The 17453-nt window shown below is 38.2% G+C and overlaps 1 protein-coding gene and 1 pseudogene across 1 annotated transcript in view; one reads left to right on the top strand and one right to left on the bottom strand.

The window, feature by feature from the left end:
* CCDC57 (coiled-coil domain containing 57) overlaps nucleotides 1-17453 on the top strand; it is a 312170-nt gene that overhangs the window by 42455 nt on the left and 252262 nt on the right. The gene's annotated exons all lie outside the window — the stretch shown is intronic.
* On the bottom strand, nucleotides 590-1858 carry LOC118845939 (annotated as a pseudogene).

Genomic DNA, 17453 nt, shown 5'->3' on the forward strand with positions numbered 1-17453 from the left:
ATTCCAAATTGCTCTCCAGAATGGTTGAATCAGTTTATAACTCCACCAACAATGCATTAGTGTCCCAGTTTTCCCACATCCCCCCCAACATCCAACATTTCCTTTTTTGTGGTATTGGCCAATCTGATAGGTGTGAGATGATACCTCAGAGTTGTTTTAGTTTGTATTTCTCTAATCAATAGTGATTTAGAGAATTTTTTTCATATGACTATAGATAGATTTGATTTCTTTATCTAAAAACTGCCTGTTCATATGCTTTGACCATTTTTCAGTTGGGGAATAGCTTGTGTTTTTATAAATTCAACTCAGTTCTCTGTGTATTTGAGAAATAAGGTCTATATCAGAGATAATTATTGAAACCCCCCCCCCAGTTTTCTGCTTTCTTTATAATTTTGGTTGCATTGGTTTTGTTTGTGCAAAAACTTTTATATAATTAAAATTATCTATTTTATGTTTTGTAATGCTTTCTATATCTTTTTTTTTTTAAGGTCAGAAGTTTTTGTTAGGGAGGACATGAGAATACATCCAGGATGCTACTCTCTCCCACCCAGATAGCCTCCAATGGAGCCCTTACTTGGCTGCTTCCTCATTACCCCTTCAGAGGGCTCTGTAACCAGGACTCTCCATACGCGGGAGCCTCCTGGATTTTGAGCCAGAGGGCTTTTGGGGTTGTGAGTACACTGTTGTCATGGGCATCGTGGCCCTCCAGTAGGCTTTGGTAGGTAGCAATTTCCTGCTCCAGCCAGCTCTTGATATCTATGAGGAGTAGGTAATCCTGGTTCTGGCGCTCTGTGTCTGCTTAGATGTTACTCAACTGGGCCTTGATGTTGCTGATGAGAGCCTGGATCTGTGACAGTTGGGCCCCATAATGGATCTCTGTTTCCTGCCAGTGTGCCTTTGAGAGCAGCTTTCATGCTGAGCTGAGACTGCAGCTCTATCTCTAGCCCCTGAAGGGTCTGCTGGAGGTAGGTGACTTCAGTTTTGCTGGTCTGGAGCTGTTCCATGTGAACAGCAACTTCTCGCTTCAGCTCCTCTGTCTTGCTGATGAACCAAGCTTCAGCATCACTTCTGTTCTTCTCAACCATGGCCTTGTGCCGGCTTCTCATGTCTGTCAGGATCTTGGTCAAGTCGATACCAGGTGCTGAGTCCACCTGTACAGTAACCTGGCCACCCACCTGCCCACTCAGACCATTTATTTCCTCTTCATGATTCTTTTTGAGGTAGGCCAGCTCCTCCTTCAGGCCTTCAATCTGCATCTCCAGGTCAGCCCTGGCCAGAGTCAACTCATTTAGCACTCTGTACAGGCCATTGATGTTGGCCTCCACACTGAGACACAGGGCCTGCTTAGTCTCAAACTTGGTTCAGAAGTCATCTGCAGCCAGCTGGGCATTGTCAATTTACAGAACAGTCTTTTGAGTTCTCGATGGTGGGACCAAGAACCGTATCTCAGAGGTCCTTGATAGTCTTCATGGAGGCACCATAGTCTCAGGTGGGTCCAGAGCCCTGCTTCTGGTACCAGTACTGTATTTTGACCTCCAGGTCAGTGTTAGCCTCCTCTAAGGCATGCACTTTGTCCAGGTAGGAGGCCAGGCGGTTGAGGGTTCTGCATGGTGATCTTCTCATTGCCTGCCGGCACCCCGTCGGCTCCCTCATAGCCCAAGCTGAAACTGCTGCTGCTGCTCCCATAGCTCCCACTCAGGTCTGAGGAGGCAAAGCAGGACATGGACACCCCCAGGCCTCCTGAGCCTCCATGGATGCTGGGTGCCCAGAACGCCTCACTTCCAAAGCGCACGGTGTTATTGCTTCCCATTCCCAGGGTGGAGGTGGAGGATGACTGGCGGTAGCTGTAGGAAGTCATGATGATGGCCTGGGAGGCTAGACTGGGACTCTGGAGGGCTGTTGCATGCTGGTGGGGACATTTGGGAGTTTAGAGTAGAAAGTGCAGAGGCTCTATATCTTCTTTGGTCCTAAATTGTTCCCTTATGCATAAATCTGACAGATAAACTGTTCTATGTTCTCTTAATTTGCTTATGGTATCACCCTTTATGTATAAATATGTACCTATTTTGACCTTATCTTGGTATTTGGTGTGAGATGTTGGTCTGTACCTAGTTTCTATCATACTGTTTTTAAGTTTTTCTAGGATTTTTTGTCAAATAATGATTTTTTTCTTCCAAAAGTTTGGATTTGGGTGTTTATCATATACTAGATTACTATGGTCTCATTTACTATAATGTAATATGTACCTAATCTATTCCACTGATCTACCACTCTTATTTCTTAGCCAGTACCAGATTGTTTTGAGATTTATGACTTTATAGTAGTTTGAGATCTGAGAGGGCTAGACTACCTTCTTTCACATTTTTTTTCACTGATTCCCTCAATATCCTTGAGCTTTTTTTCTTCCAGATAAATTTTGTTATTATATTGTCTAGTTCCACAAAATAATTTTTGATAGGTTGATTGGTATGGCAATTAAGAGGTAGATTAATTTAGGTAGAATTGTCATTTTTATTATATTGGCTCAGCCTACCCGTGAGCAATTAATATTTTTCCAGTTGTTTAGATCTGACTTTTTTTGTGTGAAAAATGTTTTATAATTGTGTTCATATAGTTCTTGGGCTTGTCTTGGCAGGTAGAATCCCAAGTATTTTATATTGTCTACAGCTTTTTAAACAGAATTTCTCATCCTATCTCTTGCTGCTGGACTTTGTTGGTAATATATAGAAATGCTTATGATTTGTGTGGGTTTATTTTGTATCCTGCAACTTTGCTGAAGTTGTTAATAATTTCAAGTAGTTTTTTAGTTGATTCTCTGGGATTTTCTAAGTATAACATTATATCATCTGCAAGGAGTGATAGTTTTGTTTCCTCATTGCCTATTCTTATTACTTGGATTTCTTTTTCTTCTCTTATTGTTATAGCTAACATTTCTAGTACAGTATAAAGTAATATAGGTGATAATGAGCATCTTTGCTCCACCCCTGATTGTATTGGGAAGACTTCTAGCTTATCCCTATTACAGATAATGCTTGCTGATGGTTTTAGATAAATATTACTTACCATTTTAAGGTAAGTTACATTTATTCCAATGCTTGCTCTTTTTTTTTTTAAATAGGAATGGGTATTGTATTTTGTCAAAGGCTTTTTCTGCATTTATTGAGATAATCATATGATTTCTATTGGTTTTATATTTGATATGGTCAATTATGCTGATAGTTTCCCTACTATTGAACCAGCCCTGCATTCCTGGTATAAAACCCACTTGGGCATAGTGCATGACCCTTGTGATAAATTGCTGTAATCTCTTTGCTAGTATTTTATTTAAAATTTTTGCATTACTGTTCATCGGTCTGTACTTTTCTTTCTCTGTTTTGGCTCTCCCTGGTTTAGGTGTCAGCACCGTATTCATATCATAAAAGGAATTTGGTAGGACTCCACCTATTTTTCTAAATAATTTATATATATTATTGGCATTAATTGTTCTTTAAATGTTTGGTAGAATTTGCTTGTGAGTCCATCTTGCCCTGGGGATTTTTTTTGAGAGAGTTCATTGATAGCTTGTTCAATTTCTTTTTCTAAGATTGGATTATTTAAATATTTTATTTCTTCTTCTCTTAGTGTGGGTAATTTATATTTTTGTAGATATTCATCCATTTTATTTAGATTGTCAAACTTATTGGCATATAATTGGGCAAAATAGCTCCTAACAGTTGTCTTAGTTTTCTCTTCTTGTGTGGTGAATTCACCCCTTTCATTTTTGATACTAGTAATTTGGTTTTCTTCTTTCCTTTTTTAAATCAAATTAACCAATGGTTTATCTATTTTTTTCATAAAACCAGCTTCTAATTTTATTTATTAGTTCAATAGTTTCCTTTCAGTTTTATTAATCTCTCCTTTGATTTTCAGGATTTCCAATTTGGTGTTTAATTGGAGAATTTTAATTTATTCTTTTTCTAGTTTTTTTTTTTAGTTGCATACCCAATTCATTGATCTGCCTTTTCTGTATTTTATTGATGTAAACAATTAGAGATACAAATTTTCCCCTAAGTACTGCTTTGGCTGCATCCCATAAATTTTGGTAAGTTGTCTCATTGTTGTCTTTTTCTTTGATGAAATTATTGATAGTTCCTATGATTTGTTCTTCAACCCACTTATTTAACACTTTAAAAATCTTTTTTTTTTTCTGTCGAAAGTAGGCTTTAATACATCAGTAGAATTTGGTAAACTTTTGGGCTCGAGTGACTGGTATTTTCTGCTCAGCTGGATATCCAGGATATATCCAGTTATTTAACAGCTAGTGACTGCTTTTAGTCTTAGGAATATTGGAAAGAACATGAAATAGATATAGATAGTCACAACACATTATAAGACTTTTCTTATGTGAAAATATATGAATATATAGGTTGTTGAGAACAACTCTAGTTATAGATTATTTATATTTGATATCTTTTAGTTTTGACATGTATTATGTTTATGAGAATCTATTTAAACAAAAATGTAAAAATAGTTTTAAAATAAAAGTTGAATTTTATGTTATGAATTTCTTTTCTATTTTAAGAAATCTTTGATTTTTGACCATTCGTTTCTCTTTTTTGGGGGGAAAAATGTTTCTTATTCTGAACTTAAGCACCAAAAAAGAGCATTTCCATACACACAACAGAACACAAAAAAGAGAATTGCATATGGATCTGCGAATCTCCATTTCATTCTACTTGTCTTTTATTTTAACAAGATATAATAAGTTCTAGATGTTACTTTCAAAACTAATTTGCCTGTGTGTGCTTTCTTTTGAAAATTCTTCTGTTCTCTTTTGTACATTTTTTACAAGGCCCTCTTTTTTTTTAAGCATCACCGTTCTTAATACTGGGTTATTATTAGCCCCCTCCCCCCAATCCTCTCAATTAAACTGAATTAGAGAGAAAGATTAGAGATACTTAGAGAGAAAGGAAAAAAAAAACTTATAACAATTAAACATAATCAAGCAAAATACCACACACTGGACAAGTCCAAAAATGTGTTTCTGTGTTCTTTGTATCTGTTACCTCTTTAGCAGAAGGTAGATAACGTACTTCATTTTAGGTCTTCTGGAGACATGTTTAGTTGTTGCATTGATAGAGTTCTTTCAAAGTTGTCATTTACAGTGTTGCTGTTTTTGTATAAATTGTTCTCCTTGTTTTGCTTGCTTTATACAAATATCCTCTATTCTCTGAAATCAGCCCTTTTGTCATTTCTAATGTCATATTCACATACCACAGTTTAGCCATTCTCCGGTTATCTAAGAGGCAATCCCTTTAGATTCTAATTGTCCCCCACCTCCCCTTTAATCTCTTCTTCAGGATTAGGAAAATTATTTTGCTTGTAGCTGTTCCCTCCCAGATATTATTTTCCCATTTTTTTCCACTTCTGAATCTTTGCTTGTAATTGCTAATCGTTTCTTCTTTTAGGGGAATCTCTAGATTTTAAGTATTTGTTTTAACTAGTCTGTGTTTCTTTGATTTACTCATCTCTCCATCTTTTAGTTCCAGAATTGAGGATTTGTGCCAGCTTCAGGCTCCACCTCTAGCTAAGTTTTTTGGATGTTATGCTCAGAATCACTCTGGGTCCTTTGGGTTCCTGCCCCACTCTCTGCCTTCCTGAGTTAGCCCCCTCTGGATCTTTGAAGTTCAAAACTCTGAGTCTTTACGACCCTCTCTGATGTCTCAGAACTGAGTGTTAGGGACATCAGAGCCCCTCAGCCCGGGCAGTCTTTGTCTAAGCACTGTGCTGATTGCTTCCCAGACTTTCCGTGGTTACTATTATGGGGCTTTCTCGGAGGAACTCTCCACCCTTGCTGCCTGGAGACAATGAGCCTTGCAGGTTACACATGTTCTGGATAGGGGAATGGTCGGGGGGTGTGGGAGTGGGGGGGGTGGAAGGAGGAGGGATACCTTACACTGTTGCTGCCTCTGCTGACGGGTCTACTTTTCTATTGGCTGTGGACTTCTGGATTTTTTGGTGAGGGTTTTTTTTTTTTGTTTTTTTTTTGCAGTTTTTCAGTGGGAGAAGTTTCTTGATCGTTATTCAATCTAGCTCAAACTTTAGGGTTTTTCTAGAGTGAGTATATAGGAGCTGGGCAGTTTTTTTCCCAATTTAGATTAGAAGTCTATTTCTTTTTGCCCATGTTTTGTGAACCACAAAAACTTTGTTATCTGCTTAATGATGTTGTTTAATATCATCCCGTTTAGATTCTATAGAGCCACCTTGAGGCTAGATAATTTAACTGCAACTGGTGTTTCAAACTTTCTTCTTGTGAATGACCCTCACATAGGAATGGTGCTACCATTAGAATGAGAGCTGGAGCATTTGACCACTTGAGTCTCCCAGTTCAGCTGCTGTCTCCAGAAAGAACTAATCTTTTGCCCACTGAGGCTAAGATGTGTTACTGTTGTGTTGAGCTGGAACTGATGAGGCTTTTTCCCATAAAAACAATATTATAAATGAGGATTAGGTTCTATAATTGAGTTACATAATGAGGTAAACAGACTTTTTGGGTTAACCTGGATACCTAATCCTTTTTCTTAACTTTTTTCCCCACTTGTGTTCCAAATTCCAAACAACTGACTTTTGATTGAACTTTTAGAATGTAACCTATTTATCAGTTGGGATTACTTATATTATCTTTTTATATTGAATGTGATTTGCTGATGACTTTTCCAGGCCAAGCTTGGTAGAATTTGTGCTAAGACTGCTAAGAGGCATATGGTGTCATCCATTATTAGTTGCTGAACCTATATCAGATGATCTGATCAAGAGGAGGGTGACTAGCTAAGATTTCTTTGTGCTATTCTCTTTAAAAAGCAGGTAAAGCTATTTTGTCTATGTCCATTTAGGTAACTGCAGAAGGACATTCTGGACTCAATGATCACATTCCAGTGTTTAATTTGAGTAAGATAACATGAGGAAAAGTTGTATTCCTGTACTTTGTCTCTAGTCATATAAAGTTCTGACTACCCCCTCCCCCAATCTGCTCCCTTTTCTATCACCCCTCCCTCATTTTCTTATCTCCTTCCCCATCTACTTTCCTGCAGGGTAAGATAAGATTTCTATACCCAATCAAGTATGTATATGTATCAGCAAGGCAATAGTCACAACATCAACAGTAATTGTGAATATCTTGGGTAGTTCTGTATCTCAAAATATGAGACAATCCATATAGAAGATAGAAGTAAAACATTTATTCAGACACCAGAGAACCAGATCCCAAAATGAGTAAGTCCAATCCATCATAGCAGCAAAGAAGTCAGTACACAATATCACAGCAGAGAATAACTCCATCCCAAAGCCATCCACCCCGCTGCTGGGGCCATCCCACAAACACTCACATATCCTAGCTTACTCCTTGCCTGTGTCCTTTTCCTCCCAAGGTTCTACCTTGCCCTGAGCATTTCCTGCTCCACCCTTCCAGTTCTATTCTTTTCAGCAAGCTCCTCCCACCACATGTGACTTAGGCTTCCTGTGACATAATCAAGTCACATAGGCCTATTAATGGGTAGGACAGATTTCAAATTTAAATTACCATTATAGTATGTTATTCCCTCTTTGAGCCAGTTTTGATGAGAGTAAGGTTCACTCACTCACCCTCACCTCCCGCCTCTTCCCCTCTATTGTAAAAGCTTTTTCTTGCCTCTTCTATATGAGGTAATTTACCTCATTCTACCTCCCCCTTTTTCTTTCTTCCAATAGATTCCTCTCCTGTCCCTTAATTTTATTTTTTTAGATATCATCCCTTCATATTCCACTCATACCTCTGCCTTCTGTCGATATATATACTCCTTCTAACTACCCTAATAATGAGGAAGGTCTTATGAGTTACAAATGTCTTCCCATGTAGGAATGTAAACAGTGTAACCTTATAAAAGTCTTTATAATTTTCCTTTCCTTTTTACCTTTTTATGCTTCTCTTGAGTCTTGTATTTGAAAATCAGATTTTCTCTTTAGCTCTGGTCTTTTCATCAGGAATGCTTGAAAGTCTCTATCTCATTGAATTTCCATTTTTTTCCCCTGAAGGATCATACTCAATTTTGCTAGGTAGCTGCTGAATCTTGTGTTATCCTGACTGACTCCACCATATTTGAATTGCTTTTTTCTGGCTGCTTACAATATTTTCTACTTGACTTGGGAACTCTGGAATTTGGCCAAAACATTCCTGGAAGTTTTCATTTTGAGATCTCTTTCAGGAGGTGATTGGTGGCTTCTTTCAATTTCTATTTTACTCTCTGGTTCTAGAATATCCAGGTAGTTTTCTTTGATAATTTCTTGAAAGATGATGTCTAGGCTCTTTTTTTGATCATGGCTTTCAAGTAGACCAATAATTCTTAAATTAGCTCTCCTGGATCTATTCTCCAGGTCAGTGGTTTTTCCAATGAGAATTTCACATTGTCTTCCATTTTTCATTCCTTTGGTTCTGTTTTATAATATCTTGATTTATCATAAAGTCATTAGCTTCCAATTGCTTCATTCTAATTTTTAAGGAATTATTTTCTTCAGTGAGCCTTTGGACCTCCTTTTCTGTTTGGCCAATTCTGCTGTTTAAGGCATTCTTTCTCATTGGCTTTTTGGACCTCTTTTACCACTTGCCCTAGTCCGTGTTTTTTTGTTTGTTTTTTGTTTTTTGAGGGGGGAAGACAGGGCCATTGGGATTAAGTGACTTGCCCAAGGTCACACAGCTAGTAAGTATGTCATGTGTCTGAGGCTGGATTTGAACTCAGGTTCTAGAATATCCAGGCAGTTTTCCTTGGTAATTTCTTGAAAGATGATGTCTAGGCTCTTTTTTTGATCATGGCTTTCAAGTAGACCAATAATTCTTAAATTATCTCTCCTGGATCTGTTTTCCAGATCAGTTGTTTTTCCAATGAGATATAGGAGCTTTCACTTTGTTGTCTCTTCTGAATGTATGTTTTGATCTTCCTTGTCACCATTGTAACTTTCGTTAGAGGTTTTTTTCCCATTGTTGTTTGCTCATTTTCCCAGCCTATTACTTGACTTTTAACTGTTTGTTAAAGTAGGGCTCCACTTCCAGGTGGAGCGTGTGCTGTCCCAAGCTTCAGAGATTTTGTGCAGCTGTGTTTAGAGATATTTCTAGGACCTGTAAGTTTTCAGTTCTTCCAGGGTGGTAAAATCTAGGGAGAGGTGTTTACTACCCTCCTGACCTGTACTCTGCTCTGTGAGTAGCCACAAGCACTCTTTTCTGCCTTAGAACTGTGAGGAATGTTCCTTCTCCATTGTGGCTCAAGTTCTAGTGTGCTTATGTTCCTCATCTCCCTGGGACTGCCACCCAGGACTGCAACCTGGATCCAAGTATGGGCAAAGCAACAGAGTCCTGTCTCAATGCTAGAAAAGAGACCCCTATAATCTCCTTCTGAACAACTGTTCAACCCCTTTACCATCTGTGGGCTATTGTCACTGCAGATTCAGTGGTTCCCAAAGCCCACTCCTGTTTTGCTGGGGCTGGGTCTGTGCTGTCACGGCCTGTGGTAGACTGTGCTCTACTCTCACCCAGCTGCAACAGACCTTTCCGGCTGACTTTCTAAGTTGTCTTTACCTGAAAAGTTATTTCACCCTGTCCTTTTGAGGTTCTGCTGCTCCAGGAATTGTTTTATGGCGTTATTTAAAAGTGTTTGGAGGGGTTTTGGGGAGAGCTCAGGTGAGTTGTTGCCTTTTCTCTGCCATCCTGACTCCACCCCCAAAAAATGGTTTTTTTTGTGTTAATTGTTCTCTTACTTCTGCTTATTTCACTCTGCATCATTTCATACAAGTTTTTCCAAGTTTCTCTGAATCTGTAGCTTTCATCATGTTTTACAATTATGTTCATATACCATAATTTATCCAGCCATTCCCTAATTGATGGTTACCTATTTTGTTTCCATTTCTTTGCTATAGTGAATTATTCTATAAATATTTTTGTATATATGGATCCTTTTCCTTTTTTTTTCATCTCTTCAGTTTGTATACCTATTTCTGGGATAAATAATATACAAAATTTAGTGACTTTTTGTCTAGTTCCAAATTGCTTTCCAGAATGGTTGAACCATTTTACAGCTCTGTTAGCTGTGCATTAATCTACTTGTCCTCCTACATTCTTTGCAACAGCTATCATTTCCCATTTTTGTTGTCTTTGTCCATCTGATGGGTGGAATTAGCATTTTTCTAGTTATTAGTGATTTGGAACTTTTTCATATATTTGTTGGTAGCATGTATTTTTTTCCTTGAGAATTGCCTGTTCATATCCTTAGACTATTTATGTATTGGATGTCTCTTGTTTTCGTGTATTTGAATCAGTTCCCTTTGTATTTTCAATTTTAGACTTTATTAGAGAAATTTGCTACAACACTTTCTAATTCTCATAAAACACACTCAATTCAACAAGCATTTATTAAGCATTACTGTGTGTGTGTGTGTATATATATGTGTGTGTATATATATATATATATATATATATATACACACTCTGTTAGATATTAGGGATCAAAAAGAAAAAACAATTAAAATAATCCTTAGTCTTAGCCCTTTAGGAAACTACATTCAACTGGAGACAGAGATCAATAAATAAATGGCAAGAGAGAGCACTGACAATTGAGTTAATCAGATTATTTATTATCAGATTATTATTAATTATAAAAGGTGGACCTAAGTTAAGTCTTAAAGGAAGCTAAGGCTTCTAAGTGGCAAAGGTATGGAGGGGTTACAATGGAGGAGGCATGAAGGAACCTTCTTGAAGGCATTGAGATGGGACTTAGTATGTTGACTTTGGAGAACGTAATGGAAACCCATTTAATTATAAACAATGAAGACATGGTCACCACAACCACCCATCATAGCTTGGCCTCACCAGAATTTTCCAGTCTTGTAGTGTTGAAGTGGGCTTCTTTTAAGAAAAAGGTCCAAAATGTCATTCTTTCCCATGAGTCATTGCTGAGAATTCAATTCAAGGAGTGATGTTTGTCTTCTGGGGATGTGGGAGATAAGAGAAGCATATGATACACTTTCTGTCCCTGTAGCATTCGCAATTTAGATAGTGCATAATTCCTTTGAACTTTGCCATTGGTCATGAGATCCTCCAACTCCATATACCTCAGACAGCCTTATTCCTAATTGGAATCCAATATAGGCAAGCACTAGCTATGGAGAAAGTAACAATTATAATAAGAAATGGGTCAAGCTAGGTGACTATTTTAAGTTGGGCCTCATAGAACATGACATCTTGATAGGATAGGATTACCCTGGTTCAAAGTCTGTTTTAATCATGTAGGTCTGGGGTCAGTCAGTAAACATTTATTAAGCACCTACCATGTGCCAGTCACTGTGCTAAGCTCTGGGGAAACAAAGAAAGGCAAAAGACATCCTTGCCCATAAGGAGATTGCAGTCTAATGGGGGAAGACAATATTGTCTACTAGAGGAAGTAGAAAAGCTTCCTATAACTTCCAGAATCAATTAAAGTCTTCTGTTTGGCTTTTTTTTTAAATAAAATTTTATTTCCTCCGCCCCCCCAATTACATGTAAAAACAGTTTTTAACATTCTTTTTTTTTAAATTCCAAATTCTATCCTTTCCTCCTTTTTCTTCCCCCTTCCTGAGATAGTAGGCAATATGGTATAGGTTATACATGTGCAGTCATGTAAAACATATTTCCATATTAGTCATTTTGTGATAGAAAACTGAAAGAAAAAAAAGAAAGAAAAGAAAAAAGATAAATACTATGCTTTAGTCTGTATTCAAATGCCATCACTTCTTTCCCTGGAGGTGGATAACATTTTTCATCACAAGTCCTTTGGCTTTGGCTTAGATCATTGTATTGCTGAGAATAGCTAAGTCATTCACAGTTGTTCATCATATGGTATTGTTACTGTATACAGTGTTCTCCTGGTCTTGCTCACTTCACTCTGCATCAGTTCATGTAAGTCTTTCCAGGTTTCTCTGAAATCATCATACTCCTCATTTCTTATAGCACAATAATGCTCCATTACAATCATATATTATGACATGTTTAGTTATTCCCCACTTGATGGGCATCCCTTCAATTTCCAATTCTTAGCCACCATGAAAAGAGTTGCTATAAATACTTTTGTGCAAATAGGTCCTTTTCCTTTTTTTCTTTACTTTTAAATCTCTGGGATATAGACATAGTAGTGGTATGTATTGCTGGATCAAAGAATATACACAGTTTTATAGTCCTTTGGGCATGGTTCCAAATTGCTCTCTAGAATGGTTGCATCAATTTACAACTCCATCAACAGTACATTAAAGTCCCAGTTTTCCCACATCCCCGCCAACATTTATCATTTTTCTTTTCTGTCATATTAGCCAATCTGATAGGCATGAGGTGGTACCTCAGAGTTGTTTTAATGTGCATTTCTCTAATCAGTAGTGATTTAGAGCATTTTTTCATATGACTACAGATAGGCAAAATTGCCTGTTCATATCCTTGGACCATTTATCAATGGGGGAATGACTTGTATTCTTATACATTTGATTCAGTTCTCTATATATTTGAGAAATGGGGCCTTTATCAGAGAAAATTGCTATAAAAATTATTTCCCAGCTTTCTCCTTTCCTTCTAATCTTGGTTAGATTGGTTTTGTTTATACAAAACCTTTTTAATTTAATATAATCAGAATTATCTATTTTTTTATTCTGAAATATTCTCTGTCTCTTGTTTAGGCCTAAATTCTTCTCTTATCCACAGACTTGACAAGCAGACTATTCCATGCTCCCTTAATCTGCTTATGGTATCGCCCCTTCTGTTTAAATCATGGACCCGTTTTGATTTTATCTTGGTATACTGTATGAGATGTTGATCTATACCTAGGTTTCTAGTTTTCCTAGCAATTTTTGTCAAATAGTGAGTTCTTGTTCCAATAGCTTGGATCTTTGGGTTTATCAAAGAATAAATTACTACGGTCATTTACTACAATGTGTTGTGTTCCTAATCAATTCCACTGATTCACCACTCATTTTCTTTTTTTTCTGTTTTAATTTAATTTTTATTATTTAATATTTTTAGTTTTCAACATTGATTTCCACAAGATTTTGAGTTACAAATTTTCTCCCCATTTCTACCTTCCCCCCCAACCCCAAGTGGCATATATTCTCATTGCCCCTTAACCCAGTTTGCCCTCCCTTCTGTCACCCCACTCCTCCCTACCTTATCCCCTTTCCCCTTACTTTCTTGTAGGGCAAGATAGGTTTCTATACCCCTTTGCCTGTATATCTTATTTCCCAGATGCATGTAAAAAACAACCTTTTTTTTTTGAACATTTGTTTTTAGACCTTTGAGTTCCAAATTCTCTTCCTTCTTCCCTCCCCACCCACCCTTCTTGAGAAGGCAAGCACTTCAGCATAGGCCACACATGTATCATTATGCAAAACACTTCCATAATAGTTATGTTGTGAAAGACTAACTGTATTTCCCTCCATCCTAACCTGTCTCTCTTTATTCAGTTTTCTCCCCTGACCCTGTCCCTTTTCAAAAGTGTTTGCTTTTGACTACCTCCTCCCCCAATCTGCCCTCCCTTCTATCATCCCTCCCTTTCCCCCCTACTTTCCTGTAGGGTGTGATACCCAATTGAGTATGTATGTTATTCCCTCCTTAAGTCAAATCTGATGAGAGCAAGATTCACTCATTCCCTTTCACTTGCCCCCTCTTCCCATCCATTATAACTGCTTTTTCTTGCCACTTTTATGTGAGATAATTTACCCCATTCCATCTCTCTCTTTCTTCCTCTCTCAATATATTCCTCTCTCACCTCTTAATTTTATTTTATTTTTTTTTAGATGTCATCCCTTCATATTCAACTCACCCTGTGCCCTCTGTCTATATATATGTATATTCCCTTCAGCTACCCTAATACTGAGAAAGGTCTCATGAGTTATAAATATCATCTTTCCATGTAGGAATGTAAACAAAATGGCTCAACATTAGTAAGTCCCTTATGATTTCTTTTTCCTGTTTACTTTTTCATACTTCTCTTGACTCCTGTATTTGAAAGTAAAATTTTCTATTCAGCTCTGGTCTTTTCACTGAGAAAGCTTGAAAAGTCCTCTATTTTATTGAAAGTCTATATTTTGCCCTGGAGTATTATACTCAGTTTTGCTGGGAAGGTGATTCTTGGTTTTAATACTAGCTCCTTTGACCTCTAGAATATCATATTCCAAGCCCTTTGATCCCTTAATGTAGAAGCTGCTAGATCTTATGTAATTCTTATTGTGTTTCCACAATACTTGAATTGTTTTTTTCTGGCTGCTTGCAATATTTTCTCCTTGACCCGGGAACTCTGCAATTTGGCTACAATATTCCTAGGAGTTTTCCTTTTGGATATCTCTTTCAGAAGGTGATCTGTGGATTCTTTCAATTTCTATTTAACCTTCTGGTTCTAGAATATCAAGGCAATTTTCCTTGATAAGTTCTTGAAAGATGATGTCTAGGCCCTTTTTTTGATCATGGCTTTCAGGTAGTCCAATAATTTTTAAATTATCTCTGCTGGATCTATTCTCCAGGTCAGTGGTTTTTCCAGTGAGATATTTCACATTGTCTTCCATTTTTTCATTCTTTTGGTTCTGTTTTATAATATCTTGATTTCTCATAAAGTCACTAGCTTTCACTTGCTCCATTCTAATTTTTAAGGTGGTATTTTCTACAGTGGTCTTTTGGACCTCCTTTTCCATTTGGGTAATTCTGCCTTTTAAGGCATTCTTCTCATTGGCTTTTTGGAGCTCTTTTGCCATTTGAGTTAGTCTATTTTTTAAGGTGTTATTTTCTTCAGTATTTTTTTGGGTCTCCTTTAGCAAGTCATTAACTTGTTTTTCATGGTTTTCTTGCATCACTCTCAATTCTCTTCCCAATTTTTCTTCTACTTCTCTTACCTGATTTTCCAAATCCTTTTTGAGCTCTTCCATGGCCTGAGACCAATTCATATTTTTCTTGGAGGCTTTTGATGTAGGCTCTTTGACTTTGTTGACTTCTTCTGGCTATATGTTTTGATCTTCTTTGTCAGCAAAAAAAGATTCTGTAGTCTGAGTCTGCATCTGAGTCCTTTTAATGCTGCTTGCTCATTTTCCCAGCCAATTATTTGACTTTTGAGCTTTTGGTCAGGGTATGACTGCTTTCAGAGTGGAGAGTGCTTTGTCTCAAGCTTCAGGGCTTTTGCGTTGCTGTTTTCAGAGCTACTTCTATTCTGAGGTGGTATGATACTCCTGTCCTGGCCTGTGCTCTGGTCTGTGAGTGCAAGCACTACTTTCTGCTATGTAACTACCAGGAGAATTCCCTCTCCACAGTCACATCAAGCTCTGCCACACCAGCTCTCCTCCTCCCCAAAGAACTGCCAACAAGGACTATGACCCAGACATAAGAAGGGCAAAGCAAGAGAACCCTGCCTCTGCGCCAGCAAAGCACTCCCTGCACTCCCACTCTGCTTGATTCCTCCCACCAGGGGCTCCGAAAGCAGCTGCTGCTAGAGCTTTGGAAGCAGCCAATAGAGCTTCCTGCTGCTGCTGCCACACCACTTCCACCACCCCCAGGGCTGGGGCTGGACTGTGCACTTCTTTCATCCAGATCCAGCTGTTTTCCCGCTGACCTTTTCTGTTGTCTTTTCTGTTTGTGGGCTGAGAAGTCTGTTAACTGCCACAGCTCAGTAATTCAGGGCCCTAAATCCTGTTCTGCCTGGTCTACTCCTGGCCTGGTCTGTCCTGGTGTGGCCCAAACTGGGCTGCACTCCACTCCCGACACAGTGCGATAGACCCTTCCCAGTGACCATCCAGGCCATCTTGGGCTGAAGTCTTGTTTCCCTCTGTTATTTCATGGGTTCTGTAGCTCTAGAATTTGTTTAGAGTCATTTTTTACAGGTATTTGGAAGTGTAGCAACAATTTGGCTAGCAGCTGTTGTGAGGGTGAAAGACCAACACAAGCCCAACAGCAAGAGCTGCCAGCACAGGTTCTTTGATTTGCTTTACTAAGGAAAGTAATGTTAAGGGGTTAGCAATCTTACTTTAATCCAACATACAAATATCATTCACTTAGTTCAGGAGGAAAAACCAGCACCCTGAACTTCAGAGCAAATACAGACAAATTACAAACATACACACTGGACCAAATCACAATTCATAGTTACCAAGGAAGCATCAACATCTGGGTTTACAAGCTGGGAGTCTCTTAGAGCAGCTGCCCAGAGTTCCACTCCACTCTTCCAGTGATTGAGAGCCCCAAGGGAGAATGCTAACCTCTGGGTTTATATATCTTGTTCTGGGTCAAATGTGAGTCACAAACATGCGATTCATCCCCGTGACCTAAAAGCATCACAAACATGCGACTTAAACCCATGTGGCCCAAAAGCTTCTGATGTCATAAATAGGTGATGCAAACCCATGTAAACTAGGCTTTCCCTTGAGGCAAGGAGGTAATCAAAGACTCCTAATTTAATCAAAGAAACAAAGGCCAAACTCTTCAAGGGCACTTGATTAAATAAGTGCTAAAAGCCCACCTTAATTTCTGATAACAGGAGGGGTTTGGGGGAGAGCTTAAGTGAATTCCTGTTTTCAAGCTGCCATCTTGGCTCCACCCCCTATTATTATTCCACCGCTGATTTTCTTAACCAGTACCATATTGTTTTAATGATTACTGCTTTATAATGCATTTCCATGTACTCTGCAATCCAGTGACACTGACCCCTTTGCTATTCCTTGATCAAGATTCTCCAGCTCCTGACTCCATGCATTTTCATTTACTCCCTCATGCCCTGAATATTCTTTTTCTCCTCACTTCAGTCTCTTGGCTTCCTTGACCTCCTTTAAGATTCATCTAAAAATCTCACTTCTACAAGAAACCCGTCATAATCCCCCATAATGCTAGTGTCTTCTATCTAATATTATCTCTAATTTATCCTGAATATATCTTGTTTGTACATAGTTGTTTGCATGTTATCTCCCCTATCAGATTGTGAGCCCCTTGAGGGCCAGGACTATTTTTGCCTTTCTTTGTATCCCTAGCAGTTAGTAAATGCTTATTGATTTAACTTGACAATGACTTAATAAGAGAAATACATATCAAAAAACTCCTGATGTTTCACCTCATACCCAGCAACTGTTGAGTTGACATAATCAGTGTTGGATGGGTTATGGAAAGATAGGTAGGCATATTTAGTGCATTTTACAATTATTCTGGAAAACACTTTGGAATTAGGCAAATAAAGTAACTATAATGTCCATACCCTTTGACTCAAAGTTCCATTACTGGGAGATGAGATGCTGCCAAAATAGAAACACTATCCCTCTCTCATTTATCTCAGTCATATTGTATACTCCCGGGCTTCCTGGATAGGTTCCCTCAATGTGTTTTAAGCCTAGAAGTTCCATGGCCAAAGTAGTCTGGGAAACTGACCTAAAAACAGTATTGCCTAGTATGTCATTATGTACTCATTGGT

The sequence above is a fragment of the Trichosurus vulpecula genome, chromosome 4, assembly GCF_011100635.1.
Source record: "Trichosurus vulpecula isolate mTriVul1 chromosome 4, mTriVul1.pri, whole genome shotgun sequence".
In the NCBI taxonomy this organism is placed as follows: Eukaryota; Metazoa; Chordata; class Mammalia; order Diprotodontia; family Phalangeridae; genus Trichosurus; species Trichosurus vulpecula.